Source organism: Lycorma delicatula, chromosome 1 (assembly GCF_047948215.1).
Source record: "Lycorma delicatula isolate Av1 chromosome 1, ASM4794821v1, whole genome shotgun sequence".
NCBI classification, from domain to species: Eukaryota; Metazoa; Arthropoda; class Insecta; order Hemiptera; family Fulgoridae; genus Lycorma; species Lycorma delicatula.
Genome location: NC_134455.1, coordinates 233,790,352 through 233,817,418, shown reverse-complemented (window position 1 = coordinate 233,817,418; position 27,067 = coordinate 233,790,352). Strand labels below are relative to the sequence as shown.

Genomic DNA, 27,067 nt, shown 5'->3' with positions numbered 1-27,067 from the left:
CAATGTGAAACATTAAACATCCATGTAGTACGTGAGGCTATTTTTGGAACCATCATTCCGGAAAAAATTATGCGCGAGTTACGTAGGTGTACATGTATAAATATCGAGGATTACAGCACACATAAGCTCTTTAGCCATCATTATTTGTCAATACTTAAATGGTAGCATCCCTACTTCACTTTTTGGTTTCATAGAACTCAACAGGACATTGTTAAAAATAGATTACATTTGAATTAAATTAGATACACGTTTTGGTATAATCAATGTAGCCGCAGTACAAATAACACACGGTTAAGCCGTAATCCCACTGTTACCATTAGTTACATTACCACTGTTGCGTTACCATTAGTCCACTGTTACAATAGTTTTGTTTTTTGTAATATATTAACTCAACAACCATTTCACTTTAATTATTCACATTACCTATTACTTTTTTTTTAGAATTCTGTACTTTCACGTCATTTTTCTCCAATTGCGTATTAATTTTTCAATCGTTTTCATAAGCCGATTACGTTCTCTTTGCAGGGATCGTATGCCTGAATTAGCAGATCCTAGCTGCATGCACTTATTTTCGGCCCCACAGTCCATTCAAACCCCTTCTACAAATACAAAGATACAAAAATGTATCTTCAAAATCCTTTATATAAACTCTTTAAGAACACGCTCTTTTGCTGTGATGTAATACCTTACGCATGGTTTATTCGAGTTTACACCTGCATATTATCGATCGTGAATGATAAATATCATTTAGAACTTTCATTTCAAAATTTGGCATAACAAATTTAACCCATTTTCGATATTGTTAAATATTTAACGGTTATGTAAGAATCAAATTAAAAAAAAATTTCTCAAGTTTTTTATTACACAACTTTGTAGTAAATCCTTTTGATATACAATAATGTTAATCCACACAACATAAAGATATATTTTACAGTAAAATTGACACAAAGTAAAAGAACTTGTCTGGTTTTATTTGGTAAACAATTTACCAGTTTATTCAAACATCATTAATATTTCTACACTAAAACCTATTATTATTTAAAATAAAAAAATATGTTCATTAAATCTTTTAAGTTTTCTCTAGAAATCTAATTTGACTTAAGTTGGAATAACGCCAAATATGTTATTTATGTGTAATAATATAAATAAATTCATAAATTAAATAAACGTCCTTGCTTAGCGGCAACTCACCTTGTTTTAGCCGCCAATATTTATCACATTTTTACTTTAATAATTATATTTACAAAATAATTATGCAAAAATGATTTTTTTATATTTTAACTACGGAATAAATGTTAATAATTATTTATTTAAATAATTTCATAAATAATAATTTCAAAGTCGGTAACCTTAAATATAAATCGATAGAAAAACTACATACTTCCGTGACACCAAATATTTGTACTAATGAATATCTGCAGGATTTTATGTAATCAGTAAGTAGCAGGCCAAAAAAATTGTGAGATCTATTAATTAGCAAAATAGACTTCTGTAACGCCTCAGCTTTGTAATTAAAACACATCAGCGACTTATAAAAAAAATTAAAAGAAGATATTGCATAAACAAAAAACGACCAAAAAACAATTTTTTTACAATATTCTTCCCTTTTACATGAGTTTCTAGAGATTTATCTATAAGTCACCAAAACAGTCGCAAGGCCAATAAAATTTAAAACGAAATATTGTCTCTTCCTGATACGAATACGAGCACTGCAAACTGATAAAAAACTAGTAACAGTTTTATTGTTCTATCCTTTCATAAAAATTACTTGAATTTGAGATAGAGTAACATTATTAACGGATACCAATTCTACACCGAAAATTACTTGCAACGAAGGATGGCTCCTTGCTTAATAGGATATGAATAAACAGACCTAGAAGTAGATACAATTACTTCAATGCTGAAGTAACTAACTATAACGCAGAATGTAGACCTGCATGCAAGCAAGGACGATAGATTGAAAGAAAATTTTAATACCACAGGTTCCTTGGTATAATTTATCAGCTAGCATTTGTTACAGAATTCTAATTGTGACTATAATTTGACCTGAAGACAATAGTCTAGCACAAGCAGTGTACATTTTGAACGTCTGCAACTACCTATGATGCCAAACTAAATGCATTCTGGTAATGCCCAGGTGACTTTCGGAATATTTTATGGGTTGGAAAACATAAAATCATTTCATATACATATATTAAAATATTTATTGATATACATGTTCGGTTAAACGTTAAACATGACAGTATAGAATAAAATATACAAAAATTATCTAAAAGTTTGACTCAAATGTACTTACTACTAGATGTCACGTTGGAAGTAAAAAAACGAATGGTTGTAAAGTATACACAAGCCAAATAGGTCGGCTATTATTTAACTAATCGAAAGAGCTGAGTTGTTATTCTTAAAATTCGATTTCGCAGAATACTTCTAACGATTATAAAATAATAATAATAGTAAAGGCCAACTTCCACGATTTCTGTGCCTTTTCATCACATTATCTCAAATGAAACTATTTAGTTATACTTTGAAGAGACAATTTTAATTTTCACCACGCGTGAAAAACCATTAAAATGTCATGCTATTTAACCTGGAAGAACAAACAAAGTTGCTAGTTCATAACCACCCAACGATACTGCACTCCTGATGGAAATTATATCTGCCACTCGAAATTATTTTTTTAAAGCTTCGGGTATTTACGCCACAACTGAAACACTAGAACTGAGACTTTCACGGGTAATAAGTAATTTATGATCAATGAGCTTTGTCCATTGTAATTACGACGAATTATATTTTAATTATTTATCTGAATAAAGTGGAAAGGTAAAACTGACGAATTACTTTTATTACTACCGGAACATGAATGCCTGTTTAATTTGCAGCACGCCGAATGTGATAAAATCCAATGTTACCTGTAACATTGCATTGGCCAAAATGCAATGGCCAGGTATTAATATTTAATTTTCTTTGAGAAAAAAATGAAGGATTTCACTTAAGTTTAGTTTCATTAAACAATATTTTCATTATATAATGAAAATGCATTAAAAAATGTACCGTAACAAGCGTGTTTTTATTTGAATCACGTTCAGGTAATAGTTGCAAGGCACGGTGAAATGGATTGAGATCTTATAATCGTAAGACTGAAGGAAAGATGTTTGTGGACAAGCAGCCAAAAAAAAAACAAAAAAAACAATAATTAATGGAGATTTAAATCTTCAAGTGGAATTTGTTCAACCATAAAACAAGATCGCGTGGGAGGGAGTATGACCAGTTTTCAAACAGTCTTACCTACTATTAAAATTTTTTACAATGTATACACATTGAAAAATTCTATTCTTATCAATTTGGCTTTTTTAAAATTTCAGCACTTAAAGAAGCAATTTGAAATATTCTGAAACTGAAACACCAGGAGATATACATCAGAAGGATTGTGAAAAACAAAAAACAATTCACATCAATATACACAGCATTACATCTGCAGCATCTTTGACTTCCTTGCCCTACAAAGGTGGAATGCAAAGAATGTGATTTGGCTCTCTCCAAAATTTGATTGACAACAGCAGTTCATTACTTCAAACAAGAACACAAAATATGCAGTAAAATGAAGTAACACATAATATTTTTTTGTGATATTTCAGAAAAGAATTCTGAAATTTTCAAAAGCGGACCAAGCCAAAGTTAATTTAACCTAGCAAACAAAAGGAATCGGAAATATTACGACAAAAAGAAATGAATTTATTTAACAGGTACAAGATCTTCCGAATAAGCCCCGCAGCTGCATCACAAAAACAGTAACAATTATCAGCAAATTCCTTCACCTTATTTTTTACCTGCTGTCCTACATGACAATCACACGTACGGTAATTAGTTAGTTGTTCTACGGTTCCAACGTACCTACTTCTACTGTAAAAACAACACGAAATATCTGAAAGTTTTTGTGTTGTCTTACACTCCTAAGTTCATAAGTACAGCAAATTTAATGTCTTCATACCTGTTATTTAAAATATAAACCATAGGGCATAGGAATTTAAAACACTTTTATAAAAGTAGTTTTTAATCTAATATTTGGTTCGCTTTATTATCTGTTGTTTCTATTTAAAATTGTAAGAGAATTACAATTATTAAGAATTAAATAAAATAATGATAATAAACAACTCGATGAACAACAACAATAAACCACATCTGAATCAACAATTTATATGTGCGATTGCAGAATTCACGGAGGTGGTGAAACATGTCTTACTATAATTTGTCCGATTGTTTTTGATTTTTTAATTTGTTTTGTTATTAGTAATTTTATCAGTTTATTTTTATTTTCCAATGTTTATTGCTTATTAAGATTAACTAATATCGTATTTTTTTAACACAAGTAACATTTATTTATTTTATTAACGGAAATTTATTATCGTATTTTATTTTAATCTTATCAGAATTTATTATACATTCAAATTTGTATTGAAATCAATGTGGCAAAATACGTCATAAATATTTAAATAAATTAACTAGACTAAAACTAAAAAATGTAAAACATTATAAGTTATGACGTAATATTTAACAATCAATATATTAAAATAATGTACAGTATTTGACAGACTATAAAACTGAGTCTATTACCTCTCCTCACACTTCAAGCTGCCAACATAATATCCACTATTTTCAAAATATTCTTGGAATTTATTTTGTATTGATGAAACTTAAAATCTGCCTCGAGTGCCAACTAGTTTGTAACTGTTACTTCTGGTATTTTTTTTATAAATTAGATAAAATGTTACAAGCAATCAATGATGTTTACCGTTTAAATTATTTTATTTTTTAATGTTCAATATAAAAAGCAGTCAATAAAACCTTTATGGTTAATACAAGTGTCTTTCTGGAAGAAAATTTTTTTTTGTAATTTAGATTTTCTCTTTTCAGGTTTTGGTTGCAGTTGTTTTCGTTTGTTATCAGATTTCAGAAAATACGTCCATAAGTGTTTGGTAAATTTCTCAGCATTAACATTCAATCGAGAAAAAATTGGATAGAATTCCCCTTCTTACTTGCGGGCTCTCCAAAACTTAAGAATCAATACAGCATTTTCGTTTTCGTTTCTCATCAAAAACTAAATAAACAGCGCGGATTACAACCCGGACCAAATTCAACGAAATTGCACTCAACAAAACAAATCATACTTATCAAAGAGAAAAACGGTATGGAAGTGGTAAGGCACATTCGGAGGAAATTGGCGTTTGATCATAGTCAGGTCATATCTAAACTACTTCATTTACACTCATACATATCATCCTCTGAAGTATTATCTGAACGGTAGTTACCGGAGGCTAAACAGGAAAAAGAGAGAGAGGTCATATCTAAACTGTTTGGAAATTAACGGTATAGAATCATTTATTTTTATTTTTGTTTCTGTTTGGTTTATCATCAACAAATTACATGATTTATGAATAATTTGACCCCATGAGCTATGAGTATAATAATTACATGTGTTATGAATAATCACAATAATTAAACCCACTAAATTGTAAGCGAGTCTGTTAAAAAACAATGTCTTGGGAAAATCTGTTTCCATTAATACATTAATAAGTTTTTAAATACATATGTACTGAAGGAACTGATAACCACAATGTTCTTAAAAGTATCAAAAACACTATTCCTAAGAACAGCAAAATAACGTCTGGTATTAAAAATGTCTACATGTTTTATTATAAACGCACAACTAGATATCCAAATAGTTGAGCACCCCTAATTGCACACAACATTTAACGGAGGAGATACTTACTTATAACAAATTTTTAAAATATGTGAATAACTCACTACCAATTCAGTAGGTCATATGAGAGCAAAAAATAGTAGAGTTGTCGAGACAATAAGACGTCTCATTTGAATGAAAAATTAAAATGATTCAAAGCTCTGATGTTGTGATAACAGTGGCGTGAAGTGTTCATTACGATGAATTCTAGAAAATTGGAATATAATGCTGTCGAAGCACGGAGCGAACTCTTCCTCGGGTTAGAGAAAATCTTTTGATGAAGAGTTTTAATCTATAGCATTTTTTATCTATGTCAGTATTATTCGACTGAACGAGACTAAATGTGAAAAACGAAACTCAAACCCTCTAATATACGAGAAATCGATAACAGTAAAATTTATAAAGTTATTACATATCATTTAATTCTCATAATACATTGTAAAAATTAAATATTAGGTACGCGAGAACAAATTAAGTACTTTCTATTTCATTAGAAATTTAGTCACGTAACTAAATTATAATTAATAACTTAAGAATTTTTCAAAATGTAATTTATTTTAATAAGCTCCACTTTAATAGTCAGAGTTATTTTTTATTTTGTTAGTAAAAATTAAAACTGGTTGTGTCAACGCTTTGCCACGTAGAATTCAAGAAGTATATTGCTTTACTCACTCCATTCATAAATATTATTTTAAAAATAAAAGAAAAAGAAAAGTAAAGGAAAGAGTTTTATGACAATATGCAAATAAACTCGTTCCATGTTCCCCGGTAGGTTTTCTCGCCGACCGCCTTCTACCGAGAGACCAGAGGCCCACTATTTTATGAAGTCACGTTCAAGTATTAAAAATAACATTACTGGATATTTGAGATGATCTATTATTTTGGAACTTTCAAAATCAAAGTAACCATTAAGAAAAGCTTGTTAAAAACTTCCGTTTATTGTACCTCTAATAAAAACAACATTATCACGTAAAAATTACTTTCTGAATTTCACACAAAATTGACGTTTCTAACCTTAACATAAAAATATACAATAAAAAATGCGAGAAATAACAGAAACAAAACATTCACAAGAAATAGTAACAGATAAAAAGAAATACAACCAAACAATAACTGTGCACTTGTAACAAAAATTCAGATCCATTAGTCCTACAACTAAGATCCAAGGATTAAGCTAATTCAAAAGAGATCTATCTAAAAGTTGTTTGTCTGTTAAACACGATCCCACAAAAAGGAGATAAATAATATAAAGAACCGAAAATGATATTCGCATCCAGAAGTTACTGGCGACGTAACACGCATTATCTAATACATTAATAGATAGAAGTAAATGAAAAGAACAACGATGATTCTTTTCATTTTATTCAACACTACATGACATCCTTCAATGCGATTATTTATAGAACAAACCGCATACTGCTTAAGGTTGAGGCTTATCACAAAAATATGATTTTAATGAAGACACAGATGAGTTCAGTAATCTTACAAGACCAGTTGTAACAGTTCTTTTAATAACCATAAAGAAAATAAATAATAAACAAATGATTGTTTAACAATTAAACTATCTAGTTTTAATTAAATTTTTTGTAAGTTAATTTTTTACCAATTTATGATTTTTTTTTCGAAAACGAATGAAATACAAAAGAAATCACAATTTTCGAAAGAGAAACTCACTGAACAATATAATAAAAAACGTAAACCTTAAGTGACGACCTTCAAAAAGGATTTATAAATAAATTCTACGTTAATACAAGTAAAAGGACTGAATGGACGCTTACATAACCCACAGAAGCAAAACAATCAATGAAAATGTACGACAATAAATTTTCTATTTTGCAATTCTTAGGATTAATTAAACGGGAATAAGTATTAATAGTATTAGACATAAATTTAATTAAATAGTGTTACGCGAACTTAATTGATTATGCACTTTCGACCAAGGAACATACTCCATGACAGGTGTAAAAAAGAAACAATCCGAACAACTTTTAAGAGAAAACAAAAATCATTCCTATAAACACTAAATTTAATGCATTTAACTTAGTACACACAAAGACATTAATAAATATTTTGCAAGGGGAAAAAATGTTCTACAGTAGATATCTTTATTTTCTTCACCAATCAAAAGTGATAATCCAGAAACTACGTAATATAAGTGACGAGCATAAATAAAGCTATAATATTCTACTTTAAACAAACAAGCATCATTTACTTGTCAAGAGTAATTTCGACGGTAAATCCCACCTTTACTACCAAGCAGATTATACCGTACATGATATTTCTATTAAAGTCGACTGAACTAACTTTAACTCAATCTAAGTAATTATTTTATAAAATGTTCCATAAACCCCGGGGTCAGAATACTGCTCTCTGCAATATAATTGCATATAATTAACTGAAAAGATAAACAGAACTGACACGAGCGAATATTCCACCCACTACATCAGATAAGCACAACATATTAATTTAACGCGGCATTACACGACATATGATATGTTTGGCCCATGATTTTTTTTAATTTAATCTAGAAGCGTTCTTGTTTTCCCGTCGGCTAGTTTAACCGTTTATGAAAGTATAGCTTACAAAACCTTCAGAAAAATTAAGGTATCTTATTAAGTTCGAAAATAATAATGTACATTAGTTTTAATCAAGCCGGTCAGGGAAATGAGACGTGTTAGTTTAAGAAGTTGAAAGATGGTTACCAAACGATTAACAATTTAAACGTACATCTTATAAACTTCTATTCATTTAGTTAATGCATTTACCAAAGTTACAATACAAATTTACGAAAAAGAAGAAAATTATGTTAAAAAAGAACGGGTTATTTGAATATAATAATCTAAAGTGTATAAACTAATTCAAAACTTTACTCAAAACTGTACGATAAATTCAATCGCTATTCATACCTCAGAAAGAATCAATCTTTTTCCTCCAAATGCCTCTCACACAACATAATATATATCATTACTAATGTTTTTATAAGTCATATATATGAGTTGTGCGTGGCTGTGTTTCTAGGGAAAAACTGTAACAAAGTGATCATGCGGATTATCGCAAATTAAATATTTGAGCATTAGATTAGTCTGAATTATACTAATCATCTAAAAAAAAGATATAATCCATACAACGAAATCTAAGAATAGTTTTTTCTTGCACACACGTTACTTTTATGAAGAGAAAGAATATAATTTCAGAATGATTGGGATTTCTTTAAAGCCTAAAAATTTGAGAATAATCTTGTAAAAAACGAAAACGATCAGTTACACAGTTTATATAAAAATCATAATCATTTTTCAAATGCTACGAAAGAATAATAGCAGTTTACAAAGGACAGCATGAGAGGACCCTTCGGAAGTGGAGAAAATTTTCGAAAACCATAATTTCCCTATATAATATTAAAATTATTTTCTCACAGTAGCGGTTATTTAAATTTCTACACAAGCAAGTCTTAAAAAAATTTACTTATTTATCTTAAAAAAGTAGGGTCTGCTACACGTAAAAGTCCGTGCATATAGAGCAAACCAACATAGGAAACCCTATCGATAAAATTTCGGTCGCCCAGGGACTGGCACTGAAGTGCGGGATACATATCCAACCCCTTTAACGCCATATACTCTCGTTGACGTTCACTAGTTAAGTGTTGAAAATATAAGTAATAATTGTTTCCATTTTTTACTGTACTGTAATCTTATTTTCTTATGAACAATCATGCAAATCAGGTAGATTTATAACCTACGTCAGCACAGATCCTAATTAATATTCTTCTTTTTTTTTTGAAGACGAAACACCGGTAACAATGACTCCATTTTCCAATCCGATCGTCGACCTCGGTTTTTAATATGTGTACGGAGCTTAACAATATGACGGGTCTCTTTTTATGAGTGAAATGGAAAACTGAGAAAATCTTCCTTCCAAATATAAAATTACTAACAATTACGGCAAAATTAAACTTTCAACGATTTGTTTTTTAATTTTCGCTTTCCAACCTTTTAAGTGTTGACGTTAAATAAAAAATGAAAAATAGAATATTCAGGAATTACTAATCTATAACACAGGATTTGGAAAAAATAAAAAGGAAAACCTTATAACTGTCGGCCTGTAATCGTGTGATTACATATTTACGATTAGTTAGTTTTAGTGTTGTAAATAGTCCTACATTTTGCAATATTATGAACTGTTCTTTATAGTCTAACAAAAATCTGTAACGGTTATATACGTTCATAATATTAACAAGTTAATTTAATGTAAATTTTTTAAATAAAACTCGCTACAGATTCATGTATATCATTAAAAACAAATAAAACGTAAAAAAGACGAAAATAAAAAACGTATCATTAAACACAAAATTCTCCTACGATTTACCGGAAAATATAACGCTTTGGATTCTACATTAAGTTTAACTTGAATGCAAAGTTATTATTACAGTGCCACCAAACTAAAAATAACTTTAATGTAAAGAAAAGAATATTCCTTAAAGTATCCATTGATACTGTTAAATCGTTAAATACAGACATCTGTCCTTGAAAAGATTATAAGAAACTGTGTTATAAAGAATCGTTTAAAGTTTAGGTTGTCATTAAATTCAACTAAAAATTATTTTTCAAGTTATTTTATTACTAGACAGAAAACGTTCATCTTCATTTTATGTCATCGAGATAAACCATCAAGTAATATTCATTCGACGAGCAACGTCGACATTGTTTTGAAGATTGATAAAATCTGAAACTGATATTATAACTTGTGCGTTATATTGCTCCATACATTCGACAACTGGTTCTCTCATTCATACAAGATAACATAGGCTAATTATTGTCTATTATTTCTCACGCATAAACTACAAACAAAGCAATAAAATAACGACAAGACAATGTAAAATAAATAAAACAGCAATAACATAATTTTTTCTTTCTTACATAAAACTTTTTAAATAAAATAAATATACAAGCAAAATGCTTTAGAAAACATTCCAATAGTTCACATCAGATTTCGAATTAAAAGCTAATGGTTGACGTGCACTGCGCATGCCCATGCGTTTACATTATGCATTTTCAAAGCTAACGCTTATTTTTTAAACACCTACAAAAAATAACAATAGGCCTATTATACATTCCAGTAAATATGAAGTAAAAAAAAACCAACACAAGTAACAGCCTTACTTAATAATATTATTCATCCTATAAATTTTAAATTATAAATATTTTAAATAATTCCTAATTCTGCACGTAACAACTACACTTAATACAACTACATGCTTTATTACCCGAATAATACATTTTTAATTAGCTTTACTTCGCTAGAATGTCTATTTAATAATAAATTAAATCAAAATATTTTAGTAATTTTATTTAATTGAACATAACAGATTCCTAACAGCTCATATAGGGTAAACTATTATCAAATGTTAAAATAAATTTAACAAAACTGGGGAAACGACATGGAGAAAAATATTTGCAAAGATAAATATGAATCTCATCTAGAAAGCCTTACGCCAGACACAAATATTTACAGCAAAGGAAACTAAGGGTATGCACGTGTTACATAATAAAGTAAATATTATGTATGACACACGCGCGCGCGCGCACACACACACACAAGCACAGGAAGAGTTATTAGATGTACCTTATATTAATGTAATATACATAAATAACATACAATCAGCATGTGTAGAGAGGATGACGAGTGATTTGAATCACTTGAGGTTAACGTATCAATCTTACGTTATAAGAAAAAAAAATTTAATTTAAAATTTATTAAACAACCATATCATATTATCTATTGGGATTTTAAAAGAAAATTCTTTCTACCCTGCAGAGAAAAAAAGATTTAAGGCTAGTATGAAATCACATAATTATAAATCACGCTACATGGAAAAGATTGTCAGTCTTCTAGTCAATCATTCGGGAAAACATTTTCCCCATGCAGCTCACTTTTTTAATTCTTCAGCTCACAAAAGTTGTATACTCCATAAAAAAAATTGAACGTTTAAGTAAAAATGAACAATAATTTCACAAAATCGCCTACACTACCCAAAAATAAACCCGGGAACAGAGGAAGCCATGTACTTAACACGCTTCTGAAAAATTAAAATAAAACTAAAAGTAAATTTTTTTACTGTTAAAAAATTAAGTTATTTTTTCTTGCATCATCTTTCTAAAGCACGGATTTCTTGAAATAAATGGACTTCGTTTCACTTTTAATCGATCAAAAATAATTTTTAATATTGCACACACAAAAAACATAACATTTATTGTATTGTTAACTCAGTAACTGTTGCTAGTTACAAACACAAGACATAATTTAGGGCAGAGAAAAACCCAGATACAATAATTAACTCAAAGTCATTATAAATGTATACGAGTATTGTGTTCAATAAAAAAGTTGTCCTAGGATGTCTTTGTTAAAACTGGACTGAAGAGAGGACTTATAACGTGCAATGCATCTAACAGTGCCAATTGATAGTGCTTGTAGGATATAACAGTTAAAGAGTCGGATGTCAAAAATGTACGTCTGTCATCATGAATTTTGCGAAGCTCTACTGTAAAATTCAGTTATCTCAAAAACAAAATGACCTAGAAAATAGTAACTGTATAAGCAAACAGATTTACGCACGGTCGTACCAACTCAATATATATATATATATTTTTATATTTACTTAAACGTTAAATTTCTACAACTTGATAATGAATGATAATGTCATTAAAAACAGTTTTACATTTTATTTTATTCCGCAGTTTTCAGATGACAGTTTGTCCCCCATCAGTAGGTGAAGGAAGTACCTCATAAAATCGAAAATTTTGTTTTATCTATACAATAAGAATTTTTATATGACGATTTCAATCTTTGAAATTACATATTTGGTTATATCCACTAATTTCTTTCTTCTACTTTTAGGCTTTTCTTTACATTTATTATTTCTTTATATGTATTTGTTGTACAAAAATGTACACTACATACTTTTATCGTACAAGAATAACTTTTTAAAATACTTCTACAGGATCTGAAGCTGGAGTACTGCCGGCAGTCGTGTTGACAAACATGTGTCTCATCGACTACACTTACGATCGAACGGATATGTAATACGCTGATCGGGAGTTAACTTAAGGAAATCTTTAGTAGCAGGCATCATAGCCAACTTTATTCACGAGAAATTTATTTCGTAAAGATACAATATCTATTATTTATTTGATGCAACTTGTTACTTCTTGCACCCACTTTGTATAAAATCATTTATCCATTATTTCTTCCGTTCACTGAAATCGTCTTGTATACTAATTACAGTTTTACGATTTCAGTTCACAGATTTGTTTATAGTGTAGCGAACAATAAAAAGGCTTACGTGACTGAGAATGACATTAAATGTATGCCTCCTACAGCTTCGCATTAATAAGACCTCTACTAAAACAACAGATTAAAAGACACGTACATCTACACGATCATAGTCGGCTTAGTAGTTTAGTTTCAGAAATTGGAATGGTAGTTTTATTACTTCCTTTTTATAGTTAAACTTAGTTTTTGCATGAAGAAAAACTGAGCCATTATTTTGATTTAAAAAGACTTTTATTGTAATTGATCCAGTTCATAGATTATAAACTAGACGGATGATGTAGGAAGGATAGAAGATTTTTTCTTTATCGTCAGTACAGCTTTTGTTGGTAAAAATTATTTTATTGCAAATCATTAACATAATTTGTAATAATTCAAGAGTTACTTTACAAAATTTTGTGCATTACAATAAAGGTACAGAACTAAGGTGGTGAAAATTACCAAAGAGTAAAAGTGAATAAAATTCCCCATTGCTGGTATTAAAAACGAGGCTGAACCAATCCATTTTTTTTACCTTGCTTTTCTTAAATGATCATTGAGTTCTCAATTTGAAACTTCGACTGACTCTACGTGCGGAATATTTATCCGAGATAATTCTTCAATTGCAAACTAAATTTTTGAAAGATTTTTATAATATCACCGTGAAACATCTGAATCCTTACCAAAAGGGATATAGGATAAAAGGGGCAATTTTGTAACCGATCAAACGGCAATCGACGAATTTTTCTCCATTTCTTTCCTATGCTACATTTAAAAAAAAATAATAATATAATTAGACTGAGTGCGGTCTAGCTTGGAACCAACCTCGTAACTTTCTTGACAACAATTTGATTTTTCTTCAAATTTGATTTAGATTTTGAACTTGGTCTATAATTACACCTACGTATGTTGTTGTCATCTAGATCTGCTGTTACTGCTAATAATTTATTTCTCCCGTCAATATTTTAAAGAACAAAATTGAAAAATATTTATTATTACCGCTAAAATATAATTTAGAAAAAGTGCCAATATGTGTGTGAAACTTTACCAACAATAATTTAACACTAATATAAAGCATTTCTTATACTTAAAAGGTTTCTTATGTTTAATTGATATTCTTGTCATAAAAAAAAGGACAGGCAAAACTAATTTACGTTCCAATATCTTATAGTTATAAATTACTGGATGAGACATCAGAGATAGTTTGAGCAATGATAATTTTTTTATGATTAATACACTACATAAGCTCTAAGCTTGTGTGGGAAACATAACGGTGGCAGCTGTCTAATGGCAAAAGCTTTCCTTTAATATAGAGAAAAAATTATTAACTTTTCGTAAAAAAACGAATGAAATTAAGTGAAAAATCTTATTACAAAAGAATACATTTTAGAATTATATTGGTGTAAGTCCTGTAAAACACGATTAGGTATTTTATAACCTTAATTCTACATTCAAATCGAATTTTATTAATATATATCTTGAACACCCACCCACTAAATAAACAACTATGTACCAACGTTATTCTATTGTGAGCGACGGTTACTAAATTAAACCCACTTTCTAAAACGAAATTTATATATATATATATATATATATATATATATATATCTCAGACTCGCTTGACAATGTAATTAACTGACACGAAAGATGTCAGTCTTATTCTTCTTTTGAAATAAACAAATGATTAAATGATTTTACTTTTTACATCCAATATACGTATGTTTTTATGTTCTGTAATGAACTTGTACATGTTACAGTAAATGAACACATCAGTATGATGTGTGTGTGTGTGTGTGTGTGTGCATGCGCGCGCCAGCGCCGCTGTAATAACTACGCTAATGCCACTTATCGTTACAAATGAATAAAATTATAAACGATAAAAGTACATGTAATTTTATGAAGGTCGTAATAATATGTTAGATAAATTTCAGGTAAATTTACTCGACCTAGAATTATAAAACAAATATGGCAACCATAAACAATAATTTTAAAAAAAGTTTTCTTTTTCTTTGGCAAAATAACATCAATAAAAAACCTATAATTGTTATAATTGAAAATTATATTTTCTTTAAAAAAATCTAAATCGCTTAAGTCTAAATATATACGACGCCGTTCCACATTAAAATGCACAAAAAAAACTAATGTAGGGTGTGTATAAAATACTGCTTCATAAATACATTTTTAAATGTTGAATAAAACCGATAATGATAATTTTCTTCTGACTTGGTCTATTACAAGAAAGTTTAAAATGATTCGATAATAAGTTCTACTAGACGCCATGTGTCTGGTTGCGGAAAGTAAAACGGATTCTTGTACGGAAGTCTAGAACTTATGTTCGTTAATAATGTAACAAAACCTTAATCTTTATTTTCTTTAGATAACATGAGATTCAGATTACAGCGCTTAAATAACACGGTGTAATAGAACAACTCAATTTTTACTTACGTGTAAAAGTACATTCATGAGTATATTCGTAAATTTTCAGCATCGATACAATTAAAAATTTAACAGGCTGTAATGGTGAATGAGAGCGTGAGCAATAGGTGATATTCGTGTAACCGATAAGTCACAAGTTTTAAAACATCATTTTTTTTTAATTGTTATTTAGAAGAAAAAAAATTATAAAACCAAATTATACCCATGATCTAAGTGATCTTTCTCTGCAAGATTGTTTTTTTCTTCCAGCCTTATATTTAGACGTATGCATACAATAGAATAATATATTCGGAATATAATATTATAGTATTTAATATTTATAATATTTGCTGTCACATCTATATACTAGCGCGCTTTCAAGCTTGGGACAGTAGTAAAATGTGTTGCAGGGACACCTATCACTGCAAAAAAAAAGTGGCTTGACATCAAATATCAAATTAATAACAGGAAAAGAATACGCAAGAGGCTAAGTTGTTTTACGGCTATCATGAAACCGATCTGAAAGGTTTATGACATAAAGAAGAAGAAGATCATAAATTAGTATATCTACATTCAAATCCCATTTCAAAAATATAAATATCTATCATTCTTCAGAACTCGGTTAATACAAACCGAATATACTTTCAACCAGTAGTATCCCGTATTAGTACCACACGATGAACTGCAGTACTGTGTATTCTACATCTTGTGGCGAACCATTAGTATAAATCCAATAAAGTAAAATATAATTATAAAACTTACGTGAGTTATTCTTTATTCCAGCTTGAATTTTTTAATTGGATTCGTTCGGCCTCCGTTTAAGATTACCTAAGGAAAGAACAAAAAAAATCTTAAAAACAGTTTTGAAAATCTCTACAGACAATGACAAGTAAAATCACAAAATTAGCTGTTTGAGCAAGTACGTTCACAGGAACTTTGCAGTTATTAATTTGTGGTCTACAGCTAGTTATAAATTGGAATGATCGTCAACATAACAATCAAAAACAAAACGAGGCAATATACTGTAATTTTATTTTTCTTTCAAATAATTTATAAATGAGTACAATTCAGTATAATTACTATTTCTAATAATCTCACAACATATTATAAACAAGGATTAATATAATACAATGTAACTACTATAAGTTGAATAAAATGTTGTTTTACGTGCATTACAGTCTTATTATCTGCATGCAGAAATTTTTAATATAATTCATGAAACTTTAAGAATGAACAATAGTTATTTAGAACTGAATTAATGCATTTTATTCTCATGTTCGGGAATAGTATTTATTTACTATGACGTCAAAACCCCAACAAAAGTTTACAGTGTACTATCGGACAATCTAGAACTCTGCCACCTCATTCTTCTTACTACACAAATTGAAAGTTTTATTACTTCCTACAATATTTCTGATTACAAAAAGTAATCGATATTTTGATATTTATTTGCATGAGTAACTGTAGGTACATAAGAAATAAAATACTGGATAGTAGACTTCATTTTCTCCAAAATGAAGGGCCAAAACTTTTTCAAGCGGTTTGAAAAACTAAGTCTACAAACGGATAAAAAATAAATAAAATCATTTGGAAATAAAAAGAATTAACGCTGGGTTTCTTAAAAAAATTATTTATCGTATATAGTTTAAAAGATTCATAAACATAACTAAGTACCACTTACCTACATGTTCGTGAAAAAAATTGGAATTACTTTAATATAATTAAAATTTAATTTTCAGGAAAAATATTACAAGTAATTTAAAATGTATTCAATCTGAAAACTGTAAATCGAAGTGTGGGTTAATTGTAATTGGCGTTTTAAGAAAATCTAAATAGGTAGCTAGTAATTCTGTTTTTAAATGTTTATGTTTTTAACCTCTGTGATGGAACGGTAGAGTCTTAGTTTTTTCTTCTAGAAGCTCCTTGTCAATATTGGTACTCGTAAAACATTTCACACAATATTCCCAAGCACAATCGTCCAGCTTTTGGGCTGAATAAAATAGTAATTTAGGATTCCAACTAAAAGACCTGATTGGCGGGTCATATATGAAAACATATCGGGTTAGTTATACAGAAACAATCACAAGAATACAAAATGCTGTGGATTAAGTATCCCGCTATACGCTAAGATAAAGATTTGCGAAAAACTGAAAGGAAGAAAGAAAACATGACCTAGCATGAAAGTGATGAAAAAGTACTCACTGCTGTATTACCGCGCTCGAGAGAAAAGAGCAACGCACTTTTCCTATTTCATTAAGGACAATTAATTGAGAGAAAATAAATTCCTATTAAATTTTATCAAAAAGTAGCATTTACTATAGGTTAGGCTATCTATATTATAATCTTATCAATGTAGATTAATAACAAAAAAATTACAGTAGTGTACATTGTTCAGTATTGCAGTGCTAGGTTATACAAACACCCGCATATAGTCGGATGATTTCCTACGAGCGCTGGTGTAATCACGCGCATTTGTTAATACCTTTATACCTCTTCGACTTAGAATATTAACTACTTTTTGTGTAAAATTTAAAATAGACTAGTACAACATAAAGTAACGGATTACTACGTACACATGTTACTGCAGTAGTATTCATGATAAAATAAACTCACGTTCTTATTGCTTGACCACTGTAACAATGGTATATACCAGCTTGACTAAGCACCGTTAAGTCTCAAATAACTATATACTTGTAATGATAAAGAACATACGGGTGGATGAACACAAAATAATTAGAAAGTATAAGCAAAAGTGCCAAAAATATAATTTAACTAATCGCAATAAAATAAGTAGATAACATTAAACAACAATCTTATAATGAACCGGAGATTTAGTTGTGCACTTCCAGTAAATAAATATACTATTTATTTATCATGTGTAACCGGCAAAGTATACACATAATCTACTTAAAATAGTTTTCGGACTTAGGTTTCTTTAATTTTTAAATACTCTTCACATATTTATATTGTGTTATTATCTTCTCAACGTTGGAACTTTAATATATTTAATAGGATTTTTAAATTAAAATATCTTCGGCTTCAGTCGGATATTTACGATATACTCGGCTCCTTTCGTATGCATTCGGCTGGTGATGATTCAGCGGCTCCTTTCGGATACACTCGGCTCCTGACAAAGCAGCGGCTCCAGCAATATTATTTAAGCAAGTCCATCGTCATTCATTAGTTACTCTTCAGTTGTCACTCTTGTTTAGTTCCAGCCAGTCGCCTACAAATGGCAATCGCATTATTCTTGTACAATCGCATTCAGTTACAGTTCCAGTTCATAATTCAATTATAATAAACGTTTAATATTATATAAATAATCTATTTAATTTTTCAAGTTTATTAAACATTCAATTTACGTATACAAAAGTATTTTCAAATATAATAAAGAATTGATCATAACATCAACATGACAAATTATTAAAAGAATCAGCGCCGAACTTCATCTGTTCGTACAGTGGGTAATCAATTAATAAAGGAATAATTGGTATTGTTTTACATCATGCCTGTTGTCATTCTGTATTAAATTAAATCGATATAAGTACGGCTCCAGTCTTAAATCCTTTTCATCTGAGCCCAGAAAGATCTAACAAAAACGGTGTAAAAATTCTGACACAAACACCGTATAAGAAGTTAATTTATGTCCTTCGATAGAACAAAAATGGCATGTAATTTCTCTTCCTTTCATTATCACTGAATCATTTCAATAAAATTTATTCTGCCAGTCCAGTACATTTAATCATCTTTCATAAATGTTTGTCAAACAGAAAAATTTGTACGTGAAAAAGTAATGTATTATATCAGAAAGCAGTGCGTAATATTAAGATACTTATAAGTTTTACATTATTAACTCCTAAACCAAAGTACAATAATTAAATCTAACATAAGTTACAAAAGTAAAAATTCTTAGGAATAAGGAGATAAAATGGATACGTGATATATAAGGGTTATATCATTAACTGTTATATACGTTTTACGTATGTATGTTAGCTTAGAGTAAAGAGATTATATGGATACGTGATATTTAAATAGCATATGCTGTAACAAGAAAATTAACTGTAAAGGTAGTTTTTTTGAAATATGATAGCATAACATGAAATCTATGATGTGGCTACGCATTTATTACAACCGATAAGAATATACTATTTACATATATATATATATATTTTTTTTTTTTAACGTAAATGGTATGGACTCATCATCATCAAACACCGCTATTGCTTCAAATACAAATATTGCAAGGTTTTGATGATACTACAATAAATTATAGAAAATTACTAAATAATAGTAAGTAATTAAACTTAAAATTATATGCTTTTAAGTTATTTAATTGAATGCATCAGAATGGAATATTTACCAACCGTCCTAAATCATTAAAATCATGAAAATTTAACTATGATAATTGATTCTTTTTATTAACAAGAGGGTTTTGATAATTTCCAGTGAAAATAAAAAATAAAATATTAAAAGTTGCGAAAATAAAAACACTGAAATTAAGCATAGCACGGTGCATAGAAAAATCATATTGAGATGATGTAATAAACAAAATATCCACATTGTATTCAACAATTAAAACGTCAACGTCATTATAAAAGGTAATAAATGTTCTACGTTGATTGTCCCTCACAATAAATGCATGATCCCACATCGCCCAGATACAAAGTTAAGTACAATCAACAATTTATCCAAAAAGAGATAAAAATAAATCAGTAAAAGAAAATAATTTTTTTTTTAAATTTCCTTTGCCATCTTATTCAAAATTGCTTCTTTTGAAATAATAACGAAGTCAGGAATGCGGTTCATATCAGTATAAAAAAAAACGTGTTGTTCACATGTAAAACATCAGTTGTTCACGAACAAAAAACATAACATTATATACAGACATGATAACAATACATATAATAGTATTAGTAGAACACGTACAATTAAAATTCATTCCTTGTTGAATTTTGATACAAACAATCTGTACAATAATAATACCATTTATAATACTTCTGAGTGAAATATAACAAACATCAGGTTGTTGTTAATATAACAAACATCTCGTAAAAAAAAGAAGAAGCTACAGTCGATGCATTATCTCTGAAAATATAACTGCTGATCTGACAATGCATTAGTAGTACTTGTAAATAAATAGATTATTTTAATCTGCCAGAAGTTGCAGTTGTATTCAAGTTAATGTCTATTAGAAATAGACAATGAAATTTACAATTAAAATACTTACATATTACATTTACTTCATAGATTGAAAATAATTGTTTTATTTTCAATAGAAACAAACCTATACGTTTACAAAATTCAAGCAACAAAGCTGTAAAGGACCGATAAAAATAAAAAAAGTATATACTTCAATTAAAGAAAGTTTTATATTCCAAAAGATCACAAAACCTAACGAAATTGTTTAAACTGGATGTATATAATAAAACAATAAAAAACATCTTAACCGAGTCACTCTCAGCGTTATAATGAGTAAACTACCATTATAATAGAGAATTCGTACTAGTTGTTGACAAAAAGAATGAGAATAACTTTTCATTCACACTTATTTTCTATTATTCATAAAGAATCTTGTTCTTATTTGGTAGGCGGGATACATACATATATAATAATAATTTATTACATTTAAAAAAGTCTTAAAAACCATAACCCGCACTTGAGGCAAAGTTTTTAAAAATCATTAATTTAAAATTAAAATTTACGTCTACATACGAAATTTAGTTAGTTACTATTAAAAACTAAACAAAACCTGACAAAATAAATTTAAAATTACAGTAGAAATAATTAGACATTACTTTGTGTACGTATTGTACTACTAAGAGTTCAGCATAATTATTTTTGATACCTTTTCCTTCAGGTAACGTTTACTCGATTTTTTATTATTTCTTTTTTCGGTTTACTAGTTGCATTTTATTAAAAATATTTTCAAAATGTTTTATTTATAATGTTTAACAAATATTTTAAAAGAAATAATAGAAAAAAATGTTGACAGGCTTAGTTACATTCAGCTGTAAACTATATTGAGGTATGATGAAATGAATTTTTGTACATCTAGTAGAATTAAGATGCATAAAACTGGTCACCGTTCTATATATTACTCGTCGGAGATTGCAACAGTCTTTCGGATGAAGTGGAAGAAACGTAATATATCGCAAAAAAACTAAAAATAAATTTCTAAATCAACTAAGTTACAAAACTCATCCCAAAACACACCCCTTTTCTTATTTATATAAATTACAATTTTTTCCTATCATTATTTACAAAATATTATTTATTTTACTTCTTATAGAAAGTTGTTCGTAAGCTCTAAAAATTACGCGTAGAATAAATCCTACAAAGCAAGTTACCGACTGAAGAAGAGAAAATGTTGATTGAATACCATAAGTTCAAAATAGAAAATGTACAGGGGTCTCACAACGTCAAGGAAGAACCTGATCAAGATGAAAAATTTCAAATAAAGTTTCCAGCGATCACGGGCTGTTCGATTTGCCCAATGGAAGCAATTAAATATTGTCTAAATAATTTTGCCTACTTAATTTAAAATCCCATTGCTTTCATTACGATTCTGTTAAATTTCACTAGCGTTTTAAGAAGTAAACAGAAGTTACCTTTATCTATGGAAGAATTAGTAATGCAATAGTCTCGTTTAATAACTGTAAGAACTGTGTAGAGAAAAACTTAATGCACAGCATTAGAATAATTAACAGCATTATAATATAACTTAGAAGAATATTACAGCGGGGAAAACTAAATGCTGAAATCACTACATAAGAAACCACAGTTTTTAACTAAAAGAAGTTACTGCAACTAAATCGTGAAGGCCATTATTTTTACGGAATTGACTGAGCAAATCAATTTTTACAAACCAATGAACATTCCAAAAAAAACCGTTACCTGTTTTTGAATAAGCAATTTCTTCCCGAAGAGTACTCAGTCAAAAAAATGTTTTTACAGAAAATAAATGAAAACGTCCAGAAATTGAAAAGAATTCGAAGAAACATACTGAAGGTATCGAATTTTGGAAGTCATAAACCTACGCCTTATTACCAGTTGCAAAAATGTAATAAGAATGCTGTGTACGCGGAACAGCACACCAACAGTCACTTGAAAGTGAAATGGGAACATGTGTTCAACCTTGAAGATCATTTTATTGATGAAAAGGACCAATTTTTTAAAGTTACAACTTATTGATTAATAGAAAATGCTGGTCTCATCGACATTAATGTACTACTGTCAAATTAATGGTACCAGGAAAAGCTATTTCTGCTTAAATGTAATTCTGAAAATTCAAACAATGGAAACTGCAGTATAAACAAGAGGCGCAACTAGTTCTACTAAACTAATAGTCAGTTTCATATCTATAGTAAACTTACTGATTTTTATGCTGGGCCCTTGGAAGACTGAATATTGAGGAAATTGAGATATTTAAATTTAGACCAATCTATCATTATTTGTTAACTTAAATCTTGGTGAACTCTTAATGTTGAGACGTGAATTGAGTTTTTTTCTACAAAATCCTTAAACCTGTCTTTCTAGTTTCTTCTAAACGATTAATTTGTGTTGCCGCCTCTGTTAGATTTTCGGAAAGTACGGCAAAATTGTCTAGTTTACTTCATTAGATTTATTCTTATTCCCAAATTGCATAAATTAAATTTTGCATTCTTTTAGTTTTCTCATTAAAAAAAAATTAGAGATACAGATTTCTGGAATGCGGAAATGAATGACACACTCCTTTCATTTTACTACAACAGATCAATTTCATTCGCAATATTGATCCCCAGTTCACTGGTTCAGCGAAGTAGACATACCGAAATCAAAATTAATCATTTGACAAGCGGACTTCAAGATATAATTTTTTTGTGGATTAAAAGGCAATATTTGTAATCAAAATCGTATATTCATCTTAAAAAATATAGAAAAATTTCAATCAGAAGGATATAAACAAACTTCAAAATAGTTTAAATTTCATTTACTTATTTCTGTAAATTACAGTTTGTGATATTTTAATTCATGCTAACTAAGTTTATTGTAGATTTTTATTAACTTCTCAATAAAAATGAAACTTTCTTAAATTAGTACCAAAGAATTAATTAATTGGTAAATAATTTTATTCAATTTCAGTATTTGACATGATTATAAATTTTATTCTCAAATACAGCATATAAAATTCAGATAAGAAACAAAATATCATTTTTAATTTTTTTTTCCTTTCTTTCTTTTTCCTGTTTAGCCTCCGGTAACTACTACTTTGGGAAGACGCGTTAACCACTAGACCAACCCCGGTGGGTTTTAATTTTTTTTTTCCTAGATTTATAAAAGTTACCTTTCATAATATCTTACATAAAGAAGTCTCAATTTAATAAACCCAACACAGTTACCAAACATAAAAAAATATATTTTTCAGAAACAATATTTGTAAAACAATTTTACACAAAAAAGCTACGTAGCTTTAGGTGGTTAAAAGCTCCAAATCAGCTGATTTGGAAGTCGAGAGTTACAGCGTTCAAGTCCTAGTAAAGTCAGATATTTTTACATGGATTTGAATACTAGATCGTGGATACCGGTGTTCTTTGGTGGTTGGGTTTTCAATTAACCACGCATCTCAGGAATGGTCAAACTTGAGAATGTACAACACTAACACTTCATTTACACTCATACATATCATCCTCATTCATCCTCTGAAGAATTATCTAAACGGTAGTTACCGGAGGCTAAACAGGAAAAAGAAAGAAAGGTTGTTAAAAGCTACATAATACCTTTAGTTAGGTATTTGTTCAATTTAATTATTGATTTTTAAAACCCTTTTATTGATTTAAAAAACCAAATTTTTTAGTATACGTAAAAAATTAACATTTATCAATTAGAATAATTTTTTTGCATTTAAATTTTTTCTGTCTTTAAAAAAAAAAAGTAAATTTCAGATTCTTTTAAGTAGATTAAGTCTTTGTAAAACAAATATAGGAACACCAATTTATATAATTTTCGTTTAATAATTTGTACTAATAATATAATTATTTTTAGATTATGGATTTTTTGTTGCATCACTGAAAGTGGAAGCTGTTTATAAGTAGTAATAATCTTTTCAATATTATCGTGCTTTCTGTTATTCGAAAATACTTAAATATAGTAAACCAGAAACTTATACTATACTCTTAAAAATTTTTATTAAAAATAATATTAATATATATCTACATTATTCGTTGCCGATTGTTCGTTTTTAAATATGTTTATTATAACTGTGTAATTAAATAGGAAGTAATTACATTCTGTGAAGAAAACTGAATCTAAAACTTTTTCTGAGAATCCACTGCTCGCAATTCTGAGGAAATAAGAAAACTTAAGCTGTCACAACCTGGCTTTGTGATGATGATGAATAGCGGGGGGTACATGACTTCGTATGAGGTTACGTTTCACATAGTACTTCAGTTAACAGACCCTATGTATATGTATATAAATGTAAGCTGAAGTGTAAGAGAAACAATGAGGCGCTGCGTGCGAGTAAAAATGTAATTAATTTCATACTACATTACTGCAGAGCTAGACACAGTAATTCAGCTTGCTTCATAGATATACGAACAATCCCGTCAGGTATTCTTACGTCAGTCCCAAGAAGTTACTACTGCCACCAGAGGTCCTACTTTAATCATTTCAGTCAAGTAAATTTTTACGGTCTAGTCATAAACAAATATTTAATTCATTTCGTATGCAAATCATAAAGTTTCATTTATTATCATTAATAAAATGAGAAATCAAACTAATATACTCACAACTCTTTGTACTCAGTTATAGCTGCCGCAATGAATTTGAAGCTTCGACTACGACGGCTAGAACAGTGCCTGTATCCAAACCGAAAAACTAAGTTTAGTTTTCACACGCGGAAGCAAATTGCCTTCTTTTTATTATTTTAAGTTACTGGATGGTATTATGAATTACTTTTAAATATTTATCTTATTCTGTTGTTTATATTATAAATGATAAGTATTTTGCACAAAAAGAAATGTTAAGGTATATTTTTAAATGTTGCAAAAATGTAGGCCTACTCTCAACAAGTATTATAATCTACGTCAGCAGATAAACGTTAAATGATAAATTAACTAATATTATAATTGTCTGATTTATATCAGCATACTTTATAATCAATCTATCGTGATTTTCTTCTTACGTTATGGCCGCTTAAGGACTACGTAACAATTTCTTTCCCTTTTCCTTTGTTATTTCATTATCTTCCAGTACTTCATCTTTTCGCTGTGCGTTTTTTCCTTTACTTGGACTACTTTGTTTCAGTTCTCTTATTCTTCATAGCTTGAATTCCTTATCCTATTTTTCGAACTTTCCTACAAAATACATCTTTTTCTGTTATTTCATCCTCATTTATGTTGTAACAATTCTAACATCTAATTTATAATTAAGTGATACATTCACAAACATCCTAACATTTTGTTTTAATTTCAGCGTTATTCTAGTTATTCTTAGTTAGACCATACGCTCTTTGCACTCTATGACGGATTCTATCCTATAATCTAACCTAGGATCATATAATCCTTCTCGGATTTCTCTAGTCCATTTTCTTGGATTGTCTCTCTTAGATATTTAAATTGTTTAACCTTTATCAGACCAATATTTGTTAACAAAAATTTTGGTGAACTCTTAATGTTGAGACATGGATTTAGTTTTTCCAACAGAAATCCTTAAACAAGTTTTTCTAGCTATTTCTTCTAAAAGATTAATTTGTGTTGTCACGTGTTAGATTTTCGTAAAGTATGGAAAAATCGTCTGTAAGTGTTGGGCAGCAGTTTACTCCATTAGATTTACTTTTCCTCTCCAATTTTATGGGTAAAGTAAGTATAGGTAAGTATTTTAATATTAACCTTCGGAATATTAGAAACTTCTTCTTCTAAAAGATCCAAGAATTCGTCTGCTATTTGTGGAATTTTATCTCTTGCCTTCATTTATGAGAGCGTGACAATTGTTTTCACATTTAATTGTAAAAAAAAGAAAACCTTTAGGAATTAGATCTGAATTCTATTACGTTAGCTAATATTTTCTTGTTTACATATAATGCGGTAGCTAAAAATAGCATACTTTTCATAATTTTGATTGCAGGGTTACCCTTAAAAATTTAATTTTACTTATCTGTTACATTTGACATCTAAAATCTTGATTCCTTGTACTGCTAAAATTTGGATCTGATTTTTGTCTAAAAGTTTTCTAATCCTTTTTGTTTGCCTACTTTAAATATGGAATTAACATTTAATGCACCAAAGTATTTATTATTTTAAAATTTCAATCTTGAAGGATTACAAGCATGCTACCACTTTGGGTAGTACTTTCTTTTAACGTACTTTCCATTCTGCAAATTAAACGGTAAGTTGGGAAAGGAAGATGTAATGGAATAAATCCAATGTTAAGATCGAATAGTTAGTCCGAAATTTTCCATGTTCCGTTCGGTCAGAAACTCAGTCTAACCTACCCAGCGGCAACACGTGGAGGCAATCTGTCATAGTTTGCCCTTGTCAGAATCACGAATAGTTTGCGCTAAATGAATTTTCCAGAAATGGCAGACTCAACTTCCTATCGTGATTTTATTTATTGTAAAAATAAACACGTATAAGC

General features: G+C 29.0%; 1 protein-coding gene across 4 annotated transcripts in view; it reads right to left on the bottom strand.

Annotated features, from left to right (window-relative positions):
• LOC142329589 (uncharacterized) overlaps positions 1 to 27,067 on the bottom strand; it is a 536,070-nt gene that overhangs the window by 288,963 nt on the left and 220,040 nt on the right. For all 4 annotated transcript variants that reach the window (XM_075374308.1, XM_075374323.1, XM_075374299.1 and 1 more), the window contains one exon: positions 16,217 to 16,282. The gene's annotated coding sequence lies outside the window, so the exon portion shown is untranslated. The remainder of the gene's footprint in view (positions 1 to 16,216; positions 16,283 to 27,067) is intronic.